Genomic DNA, 13,197 nt, shown 5'->3' on the forward strand with positions numbered 1-13,197 from the left:
AAAAAACATTCTTCCGGCCTCGATTCAGCAGATCTTTTGGGCTTCGTCGTTCGAAACTCGGGAGGTTCATTCACCTCATCTTCTTCCGTACAGAACCGAATGATCTGACTGAGTGCTACTCGAGTTCCGGATCCGAACCCACAGTTTGTTGGCTTTTGAAGGCGCGGGGTTCCTGTTCAGTTCTGAATGCAGATCTCACTCAGAACGGGCAGCCAATGCTGACGTCTCCCTATTGCTTCCGATGCATGAGGAAAATCATGAAATTTCAATGAGGATGCCGGAGAAGGTGTCCGACTAACGATCTGCTATTTCCTCGAATAATTCCGCTTTCGATCGCGGTCGATCTAGTTGCTGAGCTCTTTCCGCGGACAAGGTCGAAGGAATCCGGTGCACGACTCTCATGACTTCTCGATTACGCCAGAATACTCATAGGAGTTCCCTGATCAACAAAGCAATCTGATCGAGATTTCCCGATTCTCGATACAGATGCAGGGCAGTCGAGTTGAGTCTCGAAGCGATTTGAGCGTTCGATATGAAAATCTATAAGACTCCGGATGAAATCCACATAGATCGGAAGAATCGCGATATGCAATGAATCTGACATCATCCAGAAATTTCCAAAAACGCCAGGAGCGGAGTTTTTGGAATAATGATTTCAGCTCTCAGCGCGGGGCTTCGGTCGTTGAAAAGCCGTCACTCGCACCCGACTCGCGGACGAGATCCCGCTACGGATCCCGGAGAAAACAATCCCCGGAATCGACAGGGTGGCGAGACGCTTCGCGCCTTTCGAAAGACTATACAAACAGTCTACAAACGAGAATCTTGCAAACTCGGAGTCGAAATCGTAGTCGGACGCCTCGAAGAACTCCAAGATGCAGGCTCGCCTCAAATATCTGATGTTCTGCGTGCTTGTTTCGAAGACTTCAGCGTGGAATGATGCGGCAATAAAATCGTGGTCGGACTATCATCGCATCCTAAAGCTCTTGATTGCCGGGGAGCCGATTCTCCTCGTGTACCACGACTTCTCTCACGCATTGGAGGTCTTCAAGAGGTACCCAAACCAACAAATCTGCGTTGAGCCTCGATATACATTGGAGCGCTGTCTCTTCGACAGGATGCTGGTTTTGAGCACTCTCAATGTGCGGAGCTATAAGAAGCGTTATTCAGAGGTTATCCTCCGCCTGTGTCCTCTCGGAACTGTTTACTATTTGCTGAACGATCTTCAAATCCGTGCCTGGTGGTTTGGGGTTTTGCCTCTGTTCTTGCCTCTATCGCCTACAATGAAGAAGGGTCTCTTCTATGGTTTCAAGCATGAGCTGACCAGTCTGAGACCCTATGAGAAGCCAACGTATCCGCCTTCCTGGAAGAGCTCTTTTTACACAGAAAAGGCTTCGATGGTCGACGTCACAGCCCACATGACAGGATCGAGCGGGGGATTCATGTTCTTCTTCGATGTCGGCAACCGCACTCTGGAATCCGGTCAAACGATGTGGCGACAGACGGACGTTAGCATTCAAACAAATTTCGATACTATTGCGTACGATGTCGAAGTACCTCTGGCCATCGGAGTGTACAAACCCCAGAATCCGGCTCTGGTTCAAATGACGGACGAGAACTTCTCCGACGAATACTCAAAAATCGCGGCATTGCTTTTGGGTAGCCTTGTGGCTCTACTGACGCATTTCTCTTCTCCACGAGACACTCTCCTCTACGCGGCCTATGTGACTACGACGTCCGTTATCGCGGCGATTCCGATGAACTTCTCCAAACCAAGCGTCGGGCTCGTGCTATCCTTGGGATGTTGGCTCTTTCTCGGTCAGATTTTCGTTTCCATCATGAAGGGTGAAGTCGTTAAACAAATTTCAATGGGACCTCAGGACAAGATCAGTTTCGTCCATGGCTGCGAAGGAATATATGACGCGGTCCTCGAAGAAGGCGTGGTCGCTGAAACAGCTTTCCTCCCTTTCGACAGGGCAGCGGCGGTCGCAAGCCTCCTCCGATACAGGCCTGTATGCATATACGATCTTCTCGGAGCTCGACCTTTCCTGACTCACCTCCGACAGGAATATCCTAAAGCCGAAGTATACTCCATCAAACATACGCAGAAAACGGTGTTGCGATTTCTTCCGAATAACCTGTTCATAAAGCGAGTGGATACGATCGGAAGATTCCTCGAAAGAGCAAAAATCTGTCCGATTAGAGGCTTCATGTATTATCTAAGACCTCTCGAGGGCGGTATCCTCACAGGGGCTAGATTGACTTACTACTGGAAGCTCGATAGATCCGCTTTGGCCCGACGAATCTGGGAGGCGATATCAACGCCCGGACTCCATTACTCGAAGCACGTGAGAGGACTAGAGGAATATGCAGGATCTTCGACGGGATTCTCAGCAACGAGCTTCAAACTCTGCTCAGATATACTCGAGATTGGAGCTTCGGTCTCATTCGGGATTTTCGCGATTTCCTATGCTTCTTATCACCGAGCGAGTCTCCTTACTCTAGCGAGAAGGCGAACTCGGTTCCCTGCGTGGATCAACTCTCTTGTCGAGCTAGTCGGAACAGGATCGACAACCTCGAGGAGTGTTCCCTCGACTCGGAGGACAGGCTCCAAGATATCCTCCTAGATTGTTTTCACTTTCCGCCCTCATTGAAGCGTAAACTCGGCTCGACCGTGCGTCCAAGGGTTTTCGCAGGTTGTTCATTGCTTGGGGGAGTGAAAAATTAAGAGCGGAGGAAGTCGATGCCGCGGCTCAAATAAATACTATTCTATGATTCGGAGCTTGACCAGTAGATGGAAGTTCTGGGTTGCTCGGAGAGGCTCACGGGGCGTGCCCCGGGAGTTCTTGTCATCAAGACTCCAAGTGTTCTCGAGCTCATTCACGATAAAATCCAAGCTCTTGACGCTGCAGACATTGATCGCTTACATTAATATCTCGTCTAAATTCTACATGATATTTATTATTTCTCATGACATGAAAGGATACTCACTCTCCCTCTGGTCGTCCTGATCTTCTCATTTCCACCAGTACAGCCGCTCGGTTTCAAGACTGATCCGGCTGAAACCGGAGCTTCGAATCGATTTTCCGCTTGTAGCTTGTGTCATGCTTCTCGATACTTCCTCCACCTGAGGATTCCGTCTCCCCACACGAATATGCCCGCAAAAGCCCGATACTCCCAGCCGACAGTTGAATTCGCTGCCAATACACCGAATGAAGCGGTTTTCGCATGCAATGTCAGCTTGCTCAACAAGTTAATGGAGGAAAATTATTTCCGAGAGCCATTGGCAATATGCAGATCAGCCCCTGACTTGATGAAGGCGACGATCGGCGGCGATATTGATTGAGAGCTGTCTACCGTACGCCGGCAAATACGAGAGAGAATCGCTCCTGCATTCGACCACGGTTGAAGTATTCAAACATCGTAGCCTGGTCAGGCGACAGGGCCCGAACCCTCAGGAGCTCTCCGGATCGCGGAGGACTGTTGTCTGTCAAGGCTCGGTTCCGGGCTGGGCAAAATGAGGGGAGGGAAGTTGACACAAGCCCTTTCGCATCGACGAACTTTGAAGCAATGTCTCAACGAAATCCCCGGCGATGGAGAGCTGACCTACGCATCGCTTGATACCAGAAGATGAGTACTCTTCACATTGACGTGCACGATAAGTCGAGCAGATCTTCACAAACAGGCCGTGTGCGACGGGGGTCGGTCTGGTTCATTTCGATTGCGATCAAAATCGACCAACGGTTCTGGTTCCCGTGAGCTATATGAGCGCCGGAATTCAGCAGAAGGGGGTGCTCTTCCCTCTCTGCGACGCTATCATGATAGCTTTCGATTTTCCGTAGAGCGATTCTGACGGGCTGAAGAATTTCTGGTGCCTGTATGAATCGAAAACGATCAAACTTCTGAGGGGCCCTCGGATGACTTTCCTCCGTCCAAGGAGAAATGAGCACGCGAAGACGGCACACGACGCCGACCAACCGTTGACGAGCATGTCCCAGCACATCTGGAAACTCGTACCTGAGAAACCCTTCGACGAGTCTGCAAACTTTTTGAGTTCGATTTTGTGACGCAAGTACTGCTCGTCGGGCTTTCTGTAGAATTGCTCCAGGAATTTGAAGATTTTGGTGTCTTCCGAGCGCCAGTACGTTCTGAATCTGGCCCCTTTGAAGAGGCCGTTCTCCAATGATCGATAGAGGTAGATTCCACCCCTGATCGGACACAACATCGGACTAACGAAAAGCTGAGAGAGCCAATGAGTTGGAATGAGGGAGTCCGTATTTAGCGGCGTCTCCACAAGGTACATGGCGATAAGGCCCTCGTATCTTATCTTGTAGACTTCGGCAGCTGGGTACCTTGTTGTGAAGTTCGTTAGGAAAGATTCACCGTGGAAGACATCGAGGATACACACGGGCTCGTACCCGATGAGTTTTGCGGCGACACTGTATGCTTCCTGGGGTAGGACAAATATTTCACCGATGACCTCGCCATTCATTGCAGTCGTTTCTCGCACCGGATCGAAGGGTGACACGCAGTCGTCGATTCGTTGGATTCTATCTGTCGGGCCCATCGATACTTGCATCACTAATTCGCCTTTCATAATCGACACGAAGACTTGACTGAGGAAAAGCCAGAATCCAAAGGTCAGCACAACTTTGACACCCGGCTTCGTCAAATTCATCGGAATCGGAGCGACCAAAGATATCGCTGTCATGGAAGCGGAACCGACGAGACTTAGTCTCCGGTCAGAGAAACGTATCAGCACAGCCACCGCGACGCCCAGCCCGAGCACAACGGCCTTCGAAATACCGTCGGAAAAGCTCTCGTCGGTCATTTGTATCAGACGAAGATTCTGAGGTTTGTAAACCGCCACAACCGTCAATGTCTCCATGCCGATCAGAGGTTTATCTAGAAAACTTGGTCGAGCGATCGCTGTGGCGGACCACAGCCCGTGGAAATGGCGAAGGGTGTGATTGTCTATTCTGAACGTCAGCATGAAACTTGCAGCCGAACCGAACACGGAGTACACGACGCCAGTTACAGAAGCTCTCTTTCTGGCGAAAGAATCCTCCCATGTCGGAGGGTACTTGGGTTGTTTATAAGTTCCTAAGCGCACCGGAGCACTTGATCCTTGAAGGAGACCTCTTCTCATCCCCATCTCGGGTAAGTAGAAGATACGGAGCAGGCGATAGAAAAAGTAATGGAGTTTGAGATCGCTGAGCAGGTGGAAATCGGTGCCAAGTGGACACATACGGAAAGCGAATCCCGGAAATTGCTCCTGGTAGCTCGATGGATTCAGGGAACTGAGCACCAATATCCTCGGATGAGGACATCGTTTGACGAATCTCTGGATCCCGGAAATTATTTGTTGCGAGGGAAAGCTCCTGAAGAATTGCAGTTCATAGTTGAAACGATACAACACGATGAGCAGAGGTTTCCTGGCGGCGTAGAGCTTCACCACAGCTCTGTAGCGAGGCCAATCCCCGCGACCGACGTCACGAGCGCCGGAGAAGTCCAGATGACGCAACAATATGATCAGGTTCACGAGTCGGAAGTCCATCGCGCAAAGAGAATGACTTAATAAGATCTGCTTCGAACGGAGGACCCCCGATTCCTTCGGCTGCACTCAGCAGTCGTCAAGCTCAATCCGAGTGATTTCCTCAAAGGAGAAGGGAAAATCCGATATCCCCTTCCGTCGCGCAGTCGAGAGTCCTCTCGGGCAGGAGAAGATAAGCACCGGGGAATTCCCGCGATTTCCGCAGAGCTTCCCCCCGCTGCACAGAAGGCTCAAGGAATGCCGAACGTTCTCGCGGGAGACGCGAGGTTCTGTCTACTTATGAGACGCACCACGAAGGAAGGATCAGCCGCCACGAAACCCAAGACGTCCTGCCCTCCCATCTCAAAATTGCCCGTACCTTCCTGCTGATCATAATCCGCATCGCGTGTCAGAGATGGTATCGTCTTCCGGATTGCCGAGTCGGGCATTTCCGATCAGTATCTAACGGGGTAGCCCGGTGACTCGATCGCCTCCCTAGAAGATTTGTCAGATCCCACCCCTGTCCGCTTGATTGGATATCGACTCTCTGTCGCGATTCAATTCGAGATAGGTACCTTCCTCTGATAGACATCGGTAGACGTCGATGAAGCCGTCAGCTTGATTGGCTACTCTCCCCGAAGGAATGAGTTCCGTTGCCAGGTTGCGAAGTCGCGACTGGGATATCGCTGTTCCCTTTTCGAGATATTGCGGCGGTTGGTGCGGACCGTGACCGCCTGTGTATCACGCCGCTTCTCATAAGTACGAGGTCCGGGAGGATCGGGACTTCTGACTTCCTTCGATCGACTTTCGACCAAACTCGAGATCGCAGCCAACTTCAACGCGGGTTCCCGACAGAAAGGGAACGCGACATATGACCTGGGTCATATGTCGCGGTTCCTTCGATGACCTGAGCCGATTCCGAGAGAACACTTGATCGATCAACTTCATACACCGAGCGCAAGATCCCGGGATGAGCCAGAGTATCGTCACCGTGCGTAGGGCTGGGAATTCATCGCGGGATTCACGGTCGCGCCAAAAGCCGTGAATTCCTTGCTTTTTCCCAAGATGCTCTCGTGAGAGAAGTGAACTCTGATGCTATGGGAGATGGAGCTCCGACAGAGGCATTAATCCACAATCGGAGACTAGCACAACCGGATCTCACGACCCTTGCCGGAAGTTTCAGACAACCTGATTACCAATTATCACAAGCGAAGAATCGATTCCGTATAGTATTGGAATTCTATATTATTCGGGGAAGAGATATCTAATACCAAGCTCTGACCTTCCGTCTCAGCTAGGTATATCTAAGTTCGCCCTAGTTTCCCCCGAGAATAGGCTCATCCACCATCGGAGAATATAAAGGTCAGAGCTATGGAATGGCTGACCTTACGGGAGTTGTTCTTCGACAAGAAGGCATTCGTATCTCGTCATCAGAACATGGGAATACATTACTCGGGTAGATTACGAATCCTCCCTTACGAATATTTATCGGCAGCGGTATTTACTTTCATGACAGGCAATGCATTGAACAGGTATCATTCCTCGATCATCCATTATCGAGAGTTGAAGCTGCGACGAGCAATGTAAGAAACCATAACGGCGCAACCGAGCGGCATCAACAACGCTTTCGCCGTCCGTCCCGCGGACATCTATGATACTCGCAACAAAGTATGGCGGAATCTCAAGGGAATCGAGATTAAAGCCGACTATTCCCCGAGCCGTGCAGCTCTTTGCCAGAGCTACCTTTGCATTATTACCGATTTGTACCTCTTAACATTTTTTGTCATACTACAGATCATTCGAAGTTTTTCACACCATGTGTCGGTTTCTTCAAGTCACCTAAAAATTCAAGAATTGAAATGCTTCATATTTGGAATACCTCTCCCTTTTACGTATAATCACCGGTAAGTTCACTCAGCGTTGTTAGATGTACGAACTCTCTTGCGTAGTATCCCCCCTATAGAATAGAAGCGCTTGCGCTCCGTTTGTGAGACTTTTTTCGGCTCTCTCCCCCAGCGATTTCGGCGTTCCGATGAATGATTTGGCAAAGTACGATCGCGGCTCTTTATGAGTTGCAATGCATACTCTACGTGGACGGATGTCGCAGCCATCGCCCGTACGTCTCTGTCGATCGCGAGGCGCCGGAGCAACCGCGACGTCGTCGTCGCAGTAAGCGACTTCTCAGGTACGGGCGTCACGCAATGCGTAGGTCTTTCCCATTGCTTGAGAATGAGCCGAGTCCCGAGGGGCGGCGTAAGGGCAGAATCGCGCTGCGGAGGCATCACGACGTGCAAGCAGACGTCGAGATTCCTCGAGGCGCCAGAGTTGGTTCCGACGACTTGATCGTCAGCATCCATCGCGACAGGTCCTCGGTGGCGAAGCCACACGGCGCTCGGAGACAATTGATCAGTGAAACAGTCCACTCATTTCGAGGCCATCCAGTGTCAACGTGACAGGTACTGTGGCCGAGGCCGATGAATGCCTCGGTGGCTTGATCTTGGCGAGGGGAGATGAGCATGAGTAGGCAGAAGCGTACGTAATCCGAAGCGTACGCGCACAACGTGATTTTCACGGGGTTGATCGAGCTGGCCAAGGCGTGGTTTGCGACCACGGGCTCGCAAATGCGACCCCGTGAATGTGGTCATTTCAAGCAATCGGAAAGGGCATTAGGAGAGCCGTATGTCTCAAAGGCTGATACATGGAATCTGGTCGACGGATAAGAATGAGAGTACCCGTGGAGGTCGAGTAACTTGCAAGAGCTTGGCGGTACCGTGACTGAGGGGAAGGTCAGGGGAGGAGGTGTGGCCGGACCACCCCGGGCGCCACTCCTCCGAACATTCTCGGGCCGTCTTTTTCGATTGGTGCACGCACAAATGTCGCAAACCTCGCGGTCGGTGGGTTCGGGGGGTCGGGGGATCTCAAACTATTTTACAAAGACTTCTTACCCATGTTTGGCCCATCCAATTCATTTGTTGTGCGAGATCATACGGGAACAGTTTGAGGAAGTCAATGCATTTGTCTGTCGCACAAAGAGCATAATTTCATGGCAAGACCAGCGACGTTCGGAATCTCAAGGCTGTGATGCGCGACTTGGGACCGAACGATGAATTCGGGGCGCTTTCAACGTAATCGATCCCCGACTGATCGGAACAAGTCTCCCATCTGGGAGAGACACTCTTCTCGGCGTAGATGCTCTCTCTCATATGCGAGATGCATGTCTTCAACGGCGATCGATCTGAACCCTGACATCGTGTTGGGCTCGAGTAAAGCGATGGGTCGAGTCAGGGGGAGAGAAATTCGGATTCCATCAGGAAGCCTCAGGATTCCGGTTTCAGCGCGCGACATCTAATCTCCCCAGAGGATCCTCTGAGAGCCATAGCCACAAGAAGGAGTGGTATCTTTCGTTCGAGAATTCCCTCTCTCGAATAGCTTTGATCATCATCAAGAGCTCTATGAGAGGCCATTCGATAATCAAAGAGCAGTCTACTTGGTTTAAGGAGTTGAGAATAAGCTTCCACACTTCCTGCATTATTGATATACGTACGAGGATGTTCACGGTTCCTGGAGCCTCAAGCTCAAAGGTTCATCTTCGATTGCAGCTCCTCCATGCCCTAGGGGCTCGTCCCGATTATCGGATTTGAATTATTCCAAGTTGAAAAAAAACTTCTCTCAGGTCATGGACCAGGGGGGTATCTCTTCACCTAAATGAGAGGTCCGCTGCAACAAATACAGCAGCTCGGGCTGCTGCTGTGGGTGGTGCTGTTGCTGTGCTCGTTGGTTTTTGTGTCGCTGCGGCTTCCGGTGTTGGTGTTGCTGTTGCTTTAGCAGCTGCAGCCGGTTTTCTTCCTGCTGCTCCCGCAGCATGAGCAGTTGCTGCTGCGTCGAGTTTCGTTGCTCTTTCAGCAGTTTGTGCTGTTGTTGCCGTTGTTGCTGGTGTAGCTCTTGTTGCTATTGTTGCAATAGCTGCCCGCGCACCTGTGCATTCTCTTCCCCGAGAATCTCGATGGTTCTCTGCAAGAATAGGATAGTTCTATTCAGAGATGGCTGAAGCCACGAGTTATCATTTCGTCCTTGACGATAGAGTACAAACCCTACATGTGGTGAATCGACAAGCTTCAATCGACATGATACTCTTGCCATGAACGTAGATTTCCCACACTGCTATAGCCTTGAGAATGCTCTCAACCGAATACAAATGCCCTAGAATCCCGCGTATAACGAACCCTTGATGGCGGAGAAAAGTTCCGCGTATAACGAACCTCCCGCATAGCGAACCCCGCGGATAACGGACCTTCCGTATAACGAACCTTCCGTATGAGGAACCTTCCGTACAAAAAACTTTCCGTGTATTGAACCTCCCGTATAACGTATAGAGTGTATGAGAGCGGTGAAGCTCAGCTATATGAGCACCCTGGCGGATTTATCCTGGACTGTGCTCGAGAAAACGACCACTGAGTTTCGATATCTAGATTGCTGAGGCTGGAAATCGACGATCGTTCATCATAAGCGAGGTTCTTCATGCGGAGGGCTCGTTATACGCGAGGTCCGTTATACGGGAGGTTCCTTATACGCGGGGTCCCTTATACGGGAGGTTCCCTATTCGCGAGGTTCATATACGGAAGGTTCGTTATACCCGGAACTTTAGGTATGACTGCGATTGTGGAATGAATAGCGCGAGAGCCGGGGGAGTGATCTTTCCATGTCCTCTCTGGTCCCTGAGCGGGTCCGCGAAGTCGAATAAGTTCACCGTCAATTTTGCGGAGCACGACGACTAAGCGCGGAGCTCATGCGGCACACAGGATAGTAAGGGACCGGTCGCTAAGCGATCGAAATGAATCCAAAATACTGAGAATAGAAATCAACGATGGATTGGCAACGGAAACGTCCAGATAGAGTCGGTTCGAATTCGTCCGAGTCGACGTCTCCTGTTTACTCGTAGCCCCAGCGACCGACACGATGGTTACGGTGGAATATTCGCGGTTCCTGATGCGATGATTGATGAGGAGGTCCCCTGTGCCCAGCTCTTGTCTGCAGGTTCCTTTGCCGAATACATTTGCTTCGGTTGCGAGCAGGCCTACGGTCAGCCTCCCGAGCATCGCGATCGCGTTGCCGGCCCGAAATCGCCGACCGGAACTCTGACAAGGCCATGGCCCAGCGTCAATCTTTCGCGTTGTTCCCACCCGTTCGAGTCTTTCCTCTGTCACGGACGGAGCTGCCTGTCGCTCCATTCGCTCGCAGGAAGCACGCACCTCGCCCACTCAGTACACCATGCAATCAGCACATAACATTCACTGGGAGATCGAGTCGGGAATGTGTAACAGGGATCCATTTAGAAATGTTCAATATCGCGGATAATCCGCCTCTTTTGTCCAGGACAAGCAGTCCTATTTATGATGTAACCAGGAACCTCGATATAATCACTGGGGTTCGCACGCGCGTAAGTGACGTCCATCGGCGCAGAGCCGGCCTCTCCAAAATTTCGCTCCAGGTGGTTCGCCATCAGCCGGTCGAGGGCCGAGAGGTGTCGGAGACTTTGTGGAAGCCACAGTGGCGGAGAAAGGGGGAGCTGATCGATGATCGATCAATACAATTATCACGATCACCCAGGCAGCCTCAGCGCTCCTCAGGAAGTTCAGTGTCCGGGTTCAAATGCCGAGTGTTCATCAAGATTTCGGTGACGATCAGAGGCTCGAACCCTTCATCGTTATCATTCCATCATCTCCCGGAGGTCGTCCATCGATCTGGAAATCTCCGAGATACATTTCGTTATCGCGCGACGCACCCCACATGATATCAGCAAGTTCAAGTCTTGTGTCTTCATTTCTCCCGCGGTTCCGAACCGCAACTGCGGTGCGTTCGTCGCATCCTCAACTTTTCTTGCCCATCACGAAGCCTCGTTGCTCCGATCTCCTACAGGAACAGAATCGAGGACCAAGATCGCACCGGGATGTGAAAGCGACACAGAGCTACGATGAAACTGTGTGTCTTCCCGTAGTAGACGAGGATATGAATTCAGAAAACCATGGTCCTGCCCGTTGGAGTACCCCGGTCTGGAAACGGCACTAATCGATCTCCCGATGACTGCCCGAGTACCGTGAGCTTTGGCGCTCCTGACACCCTTGTCAAGTACGTTCTCAATTATGACGGACTGCGATTTTGGGGAAAGCAGTTCGTCTAGCGTGGTCTGGATCCTCTCGTAGAGCTCATGTCTCTTGATTTTTTCATTTTTCGTCGGGGCAATCCGCAAAGGGGTGACCCTATCATTCTCAAAAGGAGCTGCGATTGCGAAAAGGGGAAGGGGACTGAGCGGAAGGTCAGAGGAAGAGGCAGAATGATTGTTTCGAGTCCGCCCAATTTCCTCGTTAGAATCAACATCCGCCCCGCCCGACCACAGCAAACAGGCTCGACAACCCTCCAGGGCTTACGTGCCTCCCCTGCCGCGCGACTTGGGCCTGTTGAAAACGCCTGCAGCCGAGAAGAACTCATGGCCTGAGCCTTCAGGAACGATGCGCCATTGTTCTCCGATATGTGGTCGGTGAATAAGAGGACTCGGAGGAATGAGAGGCGCCGGAAGGTCATGTACCGAGGTGCGGCATGGATTGAGGGTTATACAACCCCTGACCTGAAGCTTTCGGGGACACCCCGCCATTCATTTTGAGACAAGGGGGAATTCCGTCGAACTCACTGTCATCGTTGCTCGGGCTGATCTGATAGAAAATGGAGGCGTTGAGCATGTGTGTGTGTGATGCCATGAATACTTGCACGTGATCCCACATCGCTCCTCCACGGCCTCCTCTGGCCGAAACAAAGAAACGTAATCTTCCGGAACTCGAGCCGTGATTCCGGGATCATTCTTCTCTCACGGGGGGGGCTGGGGAATGGGGTCAAACAAGGCGAGACTCGACATTTTCATTCCGTATTCCACTTGTATTTCACAAAGAAGAGAGGGCAGATCTCAGCAAGGTTATTGGGGACAGATCTCGAGGAATCTCAGCGTTCAGTGCTCTTCTGGTTTACTCTCTGTTTGCCTCCGTTCGTCGTTTGAATCGTTTTGAGTGATTTTCGGAAATGAACCAGTGGATGCGACATGGAATCGGCGGTATTCTATGAGCCACGAGTTCGTGTCCGATAGGCAGTGGCGTACGGTGGGGGCAGATTTTCTCGCCCTGCTCCTACAAGAGAACTCGATGGTTCCCGTCCATCGAGCTCTATCCAATCCGGACAATGATGGTTCGCAAAATCGGATTCACCTATTATATATTCACCTAAGCAGCCTAGGCGGCTGAGTCTCTGACTCTGACTCTGACTAACTGGTCGAGCTCACGAGTCGAGACTCGAGACTTAGCTTCAGCTCAAAATGAGATCTTTCTGATGTCACGTCGTTCTTCAGTCGGTGAGACACAGTCTGTCTGAATGATACGGAAGACTGTCTTTAGAGGTGATGAGGTAATGGATAAAGGGGTGATTCGTTCTACCTGATGTGATGATCTCTTTCTCCGTCCGCCTCCTCTCGGGGGAGATGCCGGAGTCTCTCGGATGCTAGCAAGCCGAACTAGTGCGGTAGGAGGTATCACGAAATCGGTCGAATATGAGAATCGGAGAAAAATGCATGAAATTGAAGACCCGAAGCTCCAGAAGGAATATGCCGGAGTCGCCCTAGTCATCCA

Source organism: Galendromus occidentalis, unplaced genomic scaffold, assembly GCF_000255335.2.
Source record: "Galendromus occidentalis unplaced genomic scaffold, Mocc_1.1 scf7180000076006, whole genome shotgun sequence".
Lineage (NCBI taxonomy): Eukaryota > Metazoa > Arthropoda > Arachnida > Mesostigmata > Phytoseiidae > Galendromus > Galendromus occidentalis.